Here is an 11,219-nt window from a genome sequence, read left to right on the forward strand (position 1 = left end):
ACAGCAAGTTTACACTGATGAGGGGGAATGCAGAATGTCTGAACAGCAGGTTTACAGTGATGAAGGGGAGTGCAGTGTATCTGAACAGTAGGTTTACAGTGATGAGGGGGAATGCAGTGTATCTGAACAGCAGGTTTACAGTGATGAGGGGGAATGCAATGTGTCTCAACAGCAGGTTTATAGTGATGAGGGGGAATTCAGTGTATCTCAACAGCTGGTTTACAGTGATGAGGGGGAAAGCAGTGTGTCTGATCAGCAGGTTTACAGTGATGAGGTGGAATGCAGTGTGTCTGAACAGCAGGTTTACAGTGATGAGGGGGAATGCAGTGTCTCTGAACAGCAAGTTTAAACTGATGAGGGGGAATGCTGTGTATCTGAACAGCGGGTTTACAGTGATGAGGGGGAATTCAGTGTTTCTGAACAGCAGGTTTACAGTGATGAGGGGGAATTCAGTGTGTCTGAACAGCAGGTTTACAGTGATGTGGGGGAATGCAGAATGTGTGAACAGCAGGTTTACAGAGATGAGGGGGAATGCAGTGTCTCTGAACAGCAAGTTTACACTGATGAGGGGGAATGCAGAGTGTCTGAGCAGCAGGTTTACAATGATGCGGGGGAATGCAGTGTCTCTGAACAGCAAGTTTACAGTGATGACTGGGAATGGGTAGTTCTTCTGGTCCACACTATTAGCAACATCAGAATCCCACTTGTATTTGGTAATATCATTAGCTGAACTCCAGGTGTGGGTGTTCACATCCAGACTGATGTAGACTTTTTCATCATAGCTGTACTGCATGTATCCTCTCTTGGTTCCATTGTCATCCAGCTCCCAGCTGTACATCAGCTGCATTGTGTTAACACCTACAGAGTCACACACATGACACCACTGGGTTTATTTTTGTGTGTGAAAGCAGACATTTTTGCAAGTTTTTTTGAAGATGCCATTGCATATTTAGAAGTGCACTTAATCTTTATAGACACTACATCATAACTGTTTTAGTGTTTTCAAAAAGTTTTTACATATACATTTTCTCTGACTGCTGTTGCTATGTCACTGTAGCAAAGTAACAATACAAGGGGAAGCTGTACATTGTAGAGGTACAGAATAGATCATACTGTTACTGTCTGACTGCTGGTTTCCATGGATACTGTGGGATTGCATAAACTGAGTGAATGGTAAGATTACATAAATAGAGAATAATCTATAAAATGGAATAGGATTAATGCTTGAATTAACAAAATAATTGCTGTATGTGCACACATGATTACTGAACAACAGGAAATGCCTTGGATGTGCATATGTGCGATTGTGCAAGAAGACATGTGTACGTGACAGTTAGACGGAGGCGAGGGCTGAAATGGAAAAGTACTAAGCAGAAGTGGCACAGGGCGAGAGAAACTATAAGTATGTGTGTCGCGAAGTTATGTTTTTGATCTCACTCCCACTGCGCTGTGAAGTGACATCTCCAGAGCTCTGCATTAATAAAAGGCTACAAGGTAACGTACTGTTTCTGGTCTCTTCTTTCCTGGATCAACGAATACTACAATTTGGTGACCCCGACGTGATGCAAGGAAAGAATCATTCGTGCAGTGGACTCAATTGTTACTTCGGCCGAACAACAATAAGGTAAGCAGAAACCTATTATCAAATTCTGTACATTGAATATTCTAAATTAGTGACGATTCTGTCCATATGTAAGATCTGAAAATTAGACAGAACAGTGTATGGAAATAAGGAAATAAAAGTATGAAAGAATAGTGCTCGTCCTTGTTTTGGCAACACCACTATTGTCTGACGAGGCGTTAGGTCCGGCGCGACAGCTGGGTTAGAGGCCCGGGGAATTCAGGACCCCCGAATCCCTATCGGTATTTGTATCACTTTTCTTCTTGGTAAAAGAGTACTCGGTTAGAGTCCTGTGGTGAAAGAGCCACAAATTCTTGAAGTGGGTTAGAGTCCCGTGGTGAAAGGGCCACAAATTCTTAAGGAAGTATGTGAATTTACAAAACAGGGTTGGAGGACTGGGAAAGACAGACATCCCAAATCACCAAATAACTGCGAATTTGCAGAACAGGGTTAGAGGCCCAGGGAGTACGAGAGCCCCGAATTCTACAAGAGAAGTTGAACTTATGGTGGTCACGAAAAGCCTCGCCTGAGTGCGGAAACCTAACGGTGCTAACAAAACACTCAGGTTAGAGAGAGAAGTAGTGACGCAAGAGCAAGGAGAAGGAGTCAGAGGAGAGGAGTGGTAAGTAATTTTAAGATATTTATTGAGGAATAATTTAAAAACAAGTTTAGAGTAGATCAAATACGTAGTCACTATGAATGGTGAATTCGATAGGGAAACGAATGATGATGGATGGGGACCCGGAGACTGGGTAAGTTTGGAAATGCAAGTTAACAATGTAATAGCAGCAGCAAGCTTAGTAACAAAACAAAAAGATCATAAGAGAAGAGAGAAGGAACTCAAACAGAGGTTAATAGAATTAGTAAAGGAAAATGGAGGCAGATCAGGAGACAAAGTAAGTCTGGGGGGTTGGATCAGAGGTAAAATCGATGAACGTGAGAAACAAGAAAAAGGCAGAGAACGAAGGAGAAAAAGCAGGGAGATTAAAAAAAGGGAAGTGGAAGAGGATAGTGGAACAGCGTGAGGAGGAGAGGCGACGGTGGTTAGAAATGGAAGTCTGGTGGCAGAGTGCAGCACAAAGGAACAAAGAAAAAACAGGAAGTAAGGAGATGCAGATGGCATCACCCCCTCTGTATGAGGAACCAAGGACATCAGTAGAAACGAAGCCTAGTGCACCGGTGGAGGAAACAACAATCAGAAAAAGTCAGGGACCGAGTGGCCCCGCACCACCAGCAGGTATATATCCAGTTTTACGGGTAACGGCTGGACGTGTCGAGATAGAGGAGGAAGAAAAGGATAGCGAGAATGATGAGGAAGAGGGAGACATCGAATCTATTACAGACTATCATGAATGCTTTTCAATGTGGTCCCTGCGGCAGAGCAGGGGAGAGAAAAAAAACATGAGAAGAAGGAAGTTGCAGACTATTGGCCATTTCGCGACAGAGAACACAGAGAGGTTGAGATAAGAGAAGTAAGAAAGGGAGAACTAAAACGCAGAGGACAGAAAAAGGAACCCAAGAAAGTCGAGAAAAATGTAAAAAAAAGAAAAAGGAAAAGTGGCATGTGAGCTAGAAGGAACTTGGGAAACAAAAAGTGAGCATGAGGATTCAGACGGACAGGAAGCCGACCAGGACCTCGGGGAAGAAACACTAGAGAGGGTAGAGCAATTAGTGAAAAGGGGAAGAGGCGTGCGGGGCACCCTGGAACTGTGTGGCCACAGTATTCCTAAAGCAGAGCTAGAAGACACAGTACAGAATATGCCGTTAATTACTTTGGGGGATGGGGACAGAAGATATAAGACCTTCACTTTGGGTGACTTGCAGTTGCTGGTGGATAAGTTAGGAGGAGGGTTTTGGTTAGCTAAACTGGATTGCTTAACTGCAGGACAAACTTAGTGTTAGGGGATTTTAGAGCAGTAGCAGCGAGATGCTTCACCCCATCGGAACTTAGAGATGTTGAGGAAAATGCAGGAACCAATAGACTGGCTGATTCCGCAGGGTTTACACAGGTGTCTACTGGGGTTGGTAACGCACTAAGTGATAGGTATCCACTCCCCAGTGGGGCAGCCACACCCAAGCTTAAATGGGAAAGTGGTCAAAACCCTCGTGACTACATAGCTAAATATGGGGCATCACCCAGGCAGACAGGGATTACACCAGGAATGGTTTAGAAATGCAGTACTGGGGGGAGTTCCTCAAGAAGTAAGAGACGCCATGAAATTAAACCCGGACCTGCCAGGGAGCAACTCTAACACATGTAATAAGCGCCTTAGGCATCATCTCTCGTTAGCACAAGAAAAAGCCCAGAAGGAAAAAAATATCTTAGTAGAATTACAGACCCAACTACTAAAATTACAGGTAGGCGAGGCCAGGAACAAGGTCACTGAGAAAAAGAAAGTAGTCATGGTCGCCGGGGCACCTCAGGAGCCAGAACGACAATATCTGCCAAGCAGTTATGAGGAAACTCAATGGGTAATCGGGGTGGATTTAGAGGTAGTGGGCAACGTGGAGGTCCTGCTGGGCATGGCCGACGGGGAAGGCCAGGGGGCCCGAGGGGACTGAGCGGGGGATATGGATACACAGAGAGATGTTTCGTATGTGGGCAGGCGGATCATTGGGTGAGCGAGTGTCCCCAGAATCAAACCCAAAGGAGAGGCCAGGGCCGTGGAAGAGGCCACTATGCAGCAAATCCAAGAGTCGCACCTGGTGGAATGTATCCCATGGCCGAGTGGGACCCCAGCCAGGGAGAGACATACTGACAAACCCCCGGAAACGACCCAGACAGCATGAACCTGGCAGACCCTATGCTGTCCATCATGGTTGAGAACCATGAACTGCAATTTCTTGTGGACACTGGAGCTACACAATCTGCTCTACAAGGTCTCTGTTTCCCTGGTAAACTGGGGAAGGACTATATCAACGTCATAGGGTTCTCAGGGAAACCTCAGTGTCTGCCTCTGACTTTGCCCTTAAGAGTGGAAGTAGGGGGGCAAGTTTTCTCACATTCATTTCTATGTGCCCTGTCTACACCAATGAACTTACTGGGACGTGATCTATTGATTAAGAGCGGTGCTACAGTGCTGTGTTCTTCTGAAGGACTATCAGTAAACTTCCCCAATGGAACAACAATCCACTGCTTCGATGGTGGAGGGCTCACAGGCCAGTGTCTGATGACCCCAGTCATGAGAGATTGGGCTGACATATACTGGGGCTTCCTGCAACCTGAGACCACTGCCCATGGTGGACTCCTGTCTGCCTACCTTGCCTGGAAACCATGGATCACTCTGCTAGAACCGTACGTGCCGCCCCCAGACCCCCTACAAGTCACTCTGTTTTGCGTCCCGTTAGATGAATCGTGTCGGGACATTAGCTCATTCACGTATAGGGGTCAACAATTAAGATATACTAGGTTGCCACAAGGCTTTGCTTTGTCGCCTGGCATTTTTAATCAGGTCCTCTGGAATGCCCTGGAGGATTGTAAAATACCACCCGATGTGACCCTTATTGAATAGGTGGATGATCTCTTGTTGGCAGGAAACTACATGGAATCCTGCCTTCAGGCCACCGAGAACGTGCTGATGCATTTGTGGTGACAGGGCTTTGTGGTATGCAAGAAGAAATTGCAGGTAGCTCAGAAGCAGGTTGTTTCTCGGTCAAGCAGTCTCCCAGAACGCCACCGGGCTATCCCCTTCACATAGGGTGAACATACTACATCATCCTAGGCCAGAGAGAGTGAAGGACATGCTCTCCTTCTTAGGACTGACAGGGTATAGCAGACACTACATCCCCGACTACGTGGGCCACACCCAGGCCTTATGGGACATGGTGAAGGTGCAGGGTATGAGGAATCTCAATGCCACACTGGAATGGACAGAAGACGGAGAAACTGCTTTTATCAGGCTCAAACAGTTGTTAGCTCAAGCCGTAGATCTCACTTCTCCTGACTACACGTGACCATTCTTTTTGGATGTTTCTGAAACAGCAGGCACAGTAAACGGGGTGCTGTTTCAGAAAAAAGGGGGAGAGAGACAAGTGCTCATGCATGTAAGCATACAGCTAGACAACATGGAAAAAAGACTCCCAACATGCACTCAACACGTGGCAGGAGTGGCTAAAGTGATCCAAAAAATAGCGCATCTGCTAATGGGACATCCAATCACGGTACTAACCACACATAGTGTAATAGCATACGTGAATTCACAAGCATTCACCCTGACAGCGCTGAGGCAACAGAGGATCAGCAAAATTTTGGAAGCACCACACATCACGTACACACATGAAGGAATCAACATGGCAGACACAATGGGAGGAGGAGAGCCTCATCAGTGCAAACAGGAAGAGAGAAAGCAGTAGAAGGTGAGACCAGACCTAGAAGGAGAACCAGTTCCAGGAGCATGGAACCTGTTCACTGATGGGTGTGGATATAGAGGAACAGACGGGAACATAAAGGCAGGATACGCAGTGGTGGCAGAAACACAGGGAGAAGTGGATGAATTCTGGATGATAAAATCAGAAAGGCTGATGGGCTTACAATCAGCACAGCAAGCGGAGGTAATAGCAGTAGTGGAGGCTTTGAAATTAGCTAAGGGCAAGGAAGTGAATATTTATACTGACTCCACTTACACGGTAGGGGCAGCACATGTGGAGCTGGGACAATGGATGAGAGCAGGGTCTAGGACAGCGGGAGCAAATCAATTAAACATGAGGCAGAAATGAGGGAGCTGGCAAAGGCCTCACAGGGACCAGAAAGGGTAGCTATCATAAAGTGCAGGGGACATGATGATGGAGACACGGTGATAGCTAAAGAAAATTGAGCTGCAGATGAGGCTGCAAAGAAGGTAACAGAGTACAAAGCAGAACACAACATGATATGTGCAGAAGCAGAGATGGAGCCCCTCCTGAAAGGCAAAAGACTCAGGGAAGTGCAGGAGCAGGCAGGTCCAGAGGAAAAAACAATGTGGCATCAAAAGGGAGCAAGAGTAGAGGATGGAGTGTGGCAGGGCCCAGGGGGAAAACCAGCCCTTCCACCAGGGCTCAGATCCCAGGTACTAGAAGAAGCTCATGGGATGGGTAACGTAAGTATTTGCCAAATGCTGAGGAACCTGGAAAACTGGTGGCATCTGTACCTGAAGGATATGATAGCACATTGGGTGGCATGTAGAGTATGCCAACAGTACAATCCCAGACCCACAATTAAGCCTGTAACTGGTACGTATCCGTTGGCATTAACACCAGCGGAAGAGATAGTAATGGGCTACACAGACATGGTGGATTCAGCACGAGGGTACAGGTACGTATTGATGTATGTAGACAGCTACACAGGGTGGCCGGAAGCATGGCCAACAAAATGGGAAGCATGGGTGAAGTTCCTGGTGAACCAGTACATCCCTCTCCATGGGTTTCCATGAGATCAGATAATGGAACTCATTTTAAAGTGCATGATTTGCAGGAGGCAGAGCAAATGCTGGGTCTGAAACATTCATTTGGGACAATGTATCATCCTCAGTCTCAAGGTAAGGTGGAAAGGATGAATCTAAATGTGAAGAACAAATTGGCCAAAATTGATGCCTTACCTCTGGCATTAATGTACATTAGATGTTCATTGAACGCAAAAACTGGTCTTATCCCTTTTGAATTGCAGACAGGTTGAGGATTTCCAGGACCCCAGCGACTGCTGTATCATTTCAGCTTTCTCTATGCAGCTGGGAGACCGGACGGGGAGCAGACAAACCCAGACGATGCCTGTTACCGAGTGGGTGCTGTTGAGGGTCATCTAAAGAAAGTGGACTGAGCCGAGGTGGACAAGTCCATTTCAGGTGACAGAGAGAACCAGCCACAGCGTACGCCTGAAGGGAAAAGGGGAGACATGGTTCCATCTGAACCAGTGCGCCGCCGCAGAGCCACCACAGAGGAGTCTGCAGGAGACAGCGAGGGATCTCGCTGAAGCATCATTCAGCTCACCTGAACCAGGCGGATCAGGTGCTCACTCCCACACAGAGGAGGCAGAATAATCTCCGGGAACAAAAGGGTCAAGGTAGTCCATCCTTACACCCCAAAGTAAGAAGACAGGAGATTCCGGAACAAAGGACTGTGATTGGTGATCTCTTTGAAGAGATCAAAAGGGGGAATTGTGGGATTGCATAAACTGAGTGAATGGTAAGATTACATAAATAGAGAATAATCTATAAAATGGAATAGGATTAATGCTTGAATTAACAAAATAATTGCTGTATGCGCAGACATGATTACTGAATAACAGGAAACGCCTTGGATGTGCATATGTGCGATTGTGCAAGAAGACATGTGTACGTGACAGATGGAGGCGAGGGCTGAAATGGAAAAGTACTAAGTGGCACAGGACGAGAGAAACTATAAGTATGTGTGTCGCGAAGTTATGTTTTGGATCTCACTCGCACTGCGCTGTGAAGGGACATCTCCAGAGCTCTGCATTAATAAAAGGCTACAAGGTAACGCACTGTTTCCGGTCTCTTCTTTCCTGCATCAACGAATATGACAATACTCAATATTAGACTGTAATAATATATGTTGCTAAGTGTCACTTTGCTGCTGTTTATGGATGTTTTCATCCTCACCTTCAGTCTGATTAAAGTGTCCCATTCCAGTAGCCTCACTGTCTTTGAAGATCTCCTGAATTCTCTGCTGAATCTGTGTCATGTTGCTGTAGTCCAGTAGTGGATCATTAGCTGTAATGTTCATTATCCATTGACTATCCACCTGAATAACAGCAGTGCCCTCTAGGAAATCTGTTCCCGGAGTAATTGCATTGCAGACATGATGTAGAGTGCAATTGTCTGTAAAGAGGAAAAATACAGCCATTATTTTTTATTAAAACATGAAACATTAAAACATTAATTTATTATTATTAATGCCAGTGTGCTAGAATGTTTATATATGTATGATGCACATTCTGCAATGCAACTGTGACATAACCTACACACAAATTATATAGGGATCATACAGTAACTGCTATGGACCATGTATAAATGTACATCACATCACAATTACGTTAAAGTCAATTATGCTAAATGATGTGCTGAGCTAAGATTCCTGGTACTTTTGCTCCACATAATATTAATTTGGTAGCTACATCTACCCACAGAATATTAATGATATCTCACTAAGAAGTGCACAAACATGCTTGATTTGATAGACACCAAAATTGGAAAATACAAAAAAAAAAAGAAAGAAGGCTGAATAAGACAGATCTATGAAGCATTAGGTAGCATTAGTGCTCAAAATTAATTAAAATAATTTTGTTACACATTATCAACATAGTAAATGTGTGCAGGCTTTTAGATCACAAACACCAAAGAAAATAAATTTCAAGGAAAAGGACTAACCCAAGATATGCAGTTGAATATATAACTACAGTAATTATGTTACAATTACCACACCGCAAGTTGGACAGAGTTTGCATGTTTGCCACGTTTAGTAGCAGGTGCCTGTTTTAAAACAGATCAGACGCCGTGAAGACGGAAACTTCAGTCCACATTTAATAATTCGCATAAATTGTATGATTTAATTTAATATATAATTTTTGTGAAATGCCTAAATATTGCCTTGATGTCAAATTCAGTACATATTTGTTTAAACTACTGTATACTAAGTGTATTTTCTAAACATTTTAACAAAGGCCTGATTACGCCTAAAGAGAACCAACGCCTAAGTAGAAACCAGCTACATACCTGCCAATACCGAATAAATGTTAAACACGAGGAGTAGCAGGGCTTTCATAATCATGTTAATGTGATCCATAGAAAAGCAGACGTCACAAAGTTTTGAAAGAAACTTTGATTAAACCAAAAATGTATAAATTAATTTACTCTTGGATTAAAATATTCCGATGCTACAAACATGACTTGCAAAATCGACGTACAAACGAGGAAGTAATATGTAACGTGACACAGAGCAGAACCAATGAGAACTTGCGTAGGAGACGAGAGCTGGAGCTATTCGATCTTCAGAGATTCAAGATCAAGTCATCATTAATGATAATATGGTACATTACAATCTACCCAAACTTGCAAGGTTGATAGCTAAGAACTTCCTCTCTTGACTTACAGTGGAAATGTTTTGGTATTATAGGAAAGTTCTGACAACTAGCCGAGGACGTAGCCTTGAACTGAACATTGGGGGAGAGCAAATCTACCCAGGGAGCTGGGAATTCACTCACTCATGGGATTAAATTATTATTATTGTTATTATTATTATTATTATTTATTGTTTTTATTGTTGTATAATTATAATAATATTATAATCATATCTAATTAATTATAGTAAGGTAACCTGCAATCTTTTATGAATGAAGGAAAGTGACAATTGGAATAAGGACACTATGAGCACCTGGTTCTTCCATTTGGGACCTTCCATGTTTCAGGCATTCATAAATGAGGTCTTAAGGGAGTTTCCTGGATAGATCTGTGGTCACCTACATTGACCCCATTTTGGTCTGTTCACCCTCCTATGACTGACAGCAAGCAGTCCCCATCTGAAGGGAACTACGGGGTAGGAGACTGGGAGCTGCTGGTCATGAAGCCTTTGAGGAGTGGAGGTACTGGCTCAGGGAGCACAGCACCCCTTCAGTGTCACTGTCTATTTGAACCCAGTGCCAAGTCTTGCCATCTCTCTATTGTTGTTGTTGTTGCTGTAAGAGACTAATAAAGTATAGCCATAATCATATAGACAGAAACCTATGAATTGTTATATGAAATGTTACATCTGTTATTGTTATATATCTGAATTATTAAATGTTATATATTATTCTTGTATCATTCTGCTCTTCTCTGTTTTCCACTAATCTGTTCTCTACTATCTGTAGCTTTCTTCCTCTCCTCTTCTCTCCAGTCTATTCTCCTCTCATTACTTTTTTTTTCGTTATGTATTTAATAGTTTTATTAATTACCCCCCCACACACACCCACACACACTCTGGGGGCCTCCTTTATTAGTTAATGTATTTTTTATTTTTTTATTTCAAATTAGGACTTTTCTTTATCAATTATATTTTTATTTAAATACATTTTATATAAATAAAAGCTGCTACTCTCTATATGTTCACATGCATCGCTCCGAGGATTGACACGTTACCGAGACTTCACGTGGGATTTCTAACAAAACGAAATATAAAAACATTACTGTTAGCTGAATATACCCATCACCATTGTTGGGCACTGCATGAATGTGTCCAGATAACAAACCTATGATACCTAAGATCAGTAGTGATGGTTGATTGATTTTTGCATTTGCAAATTGGCCAATTTTCACCAAAAAAAAAGTTTGTTTCCAATTCATACAGTTATTGACATTTTTTAGTAAATTATTATTTATTTCTGCAGTGACAGTTTCAGCATAAAATGATGTACTGACATTAATGTTTCCTTTTCCTGCAAGTCAGAGATATTAATTAGTCAACAGTTATATTAGATTTATTTGTACAACGTAGTAGCAATTTATAGTTTCAGTTACATCGTACCAATATAGGAATATTTTTATTGATCAGTTTTAGAGTTATATGCTAAGGCTTAGGTTTTTTTCCCCATTAATTGCACCATTGGGCATTGTATAGTATGTCAGGCAGT

At 43.2% G+C, this 11,219-nt stretch overlaps 1 long non-coding RNA gene across 1 annotated transcript; it reads left to right on the plus strand.

The window, feature by feature from the left end:
• Nucleotides 1–1,356: 1,356 nt before the first annotated feature.
• Nucleotides 1,357–10,402, plus strand: LOC113568615 (uncharacterized). Its single transcript, XR_014122529.1, has 3 exons — nucleotides 1,357–1,624; nucleotides 7,263–8,088; nucleotides 10,020–10,402. It is a non-coding gene; the product is annotated as an uncharacterized LOC113568615 (long non-coding RNA).
• Nucleotides 10,403–11,219: the final 817 nt, after the last annotated feature.

Source organism: Electrophorus electricus, chromosome 1, assembly GCF_041902795.1.
Source record: "Electrophorus electricus isolate QZ-2024a chromosome 1, ASM4190279v1, whole genome shotgun sequence".
NCBI lineage: Eukaryota > Metazoa > Chordata > Actinopteri > Gymnotiformes > Gymnotidae > Electrophorus > Electrophorus electricus.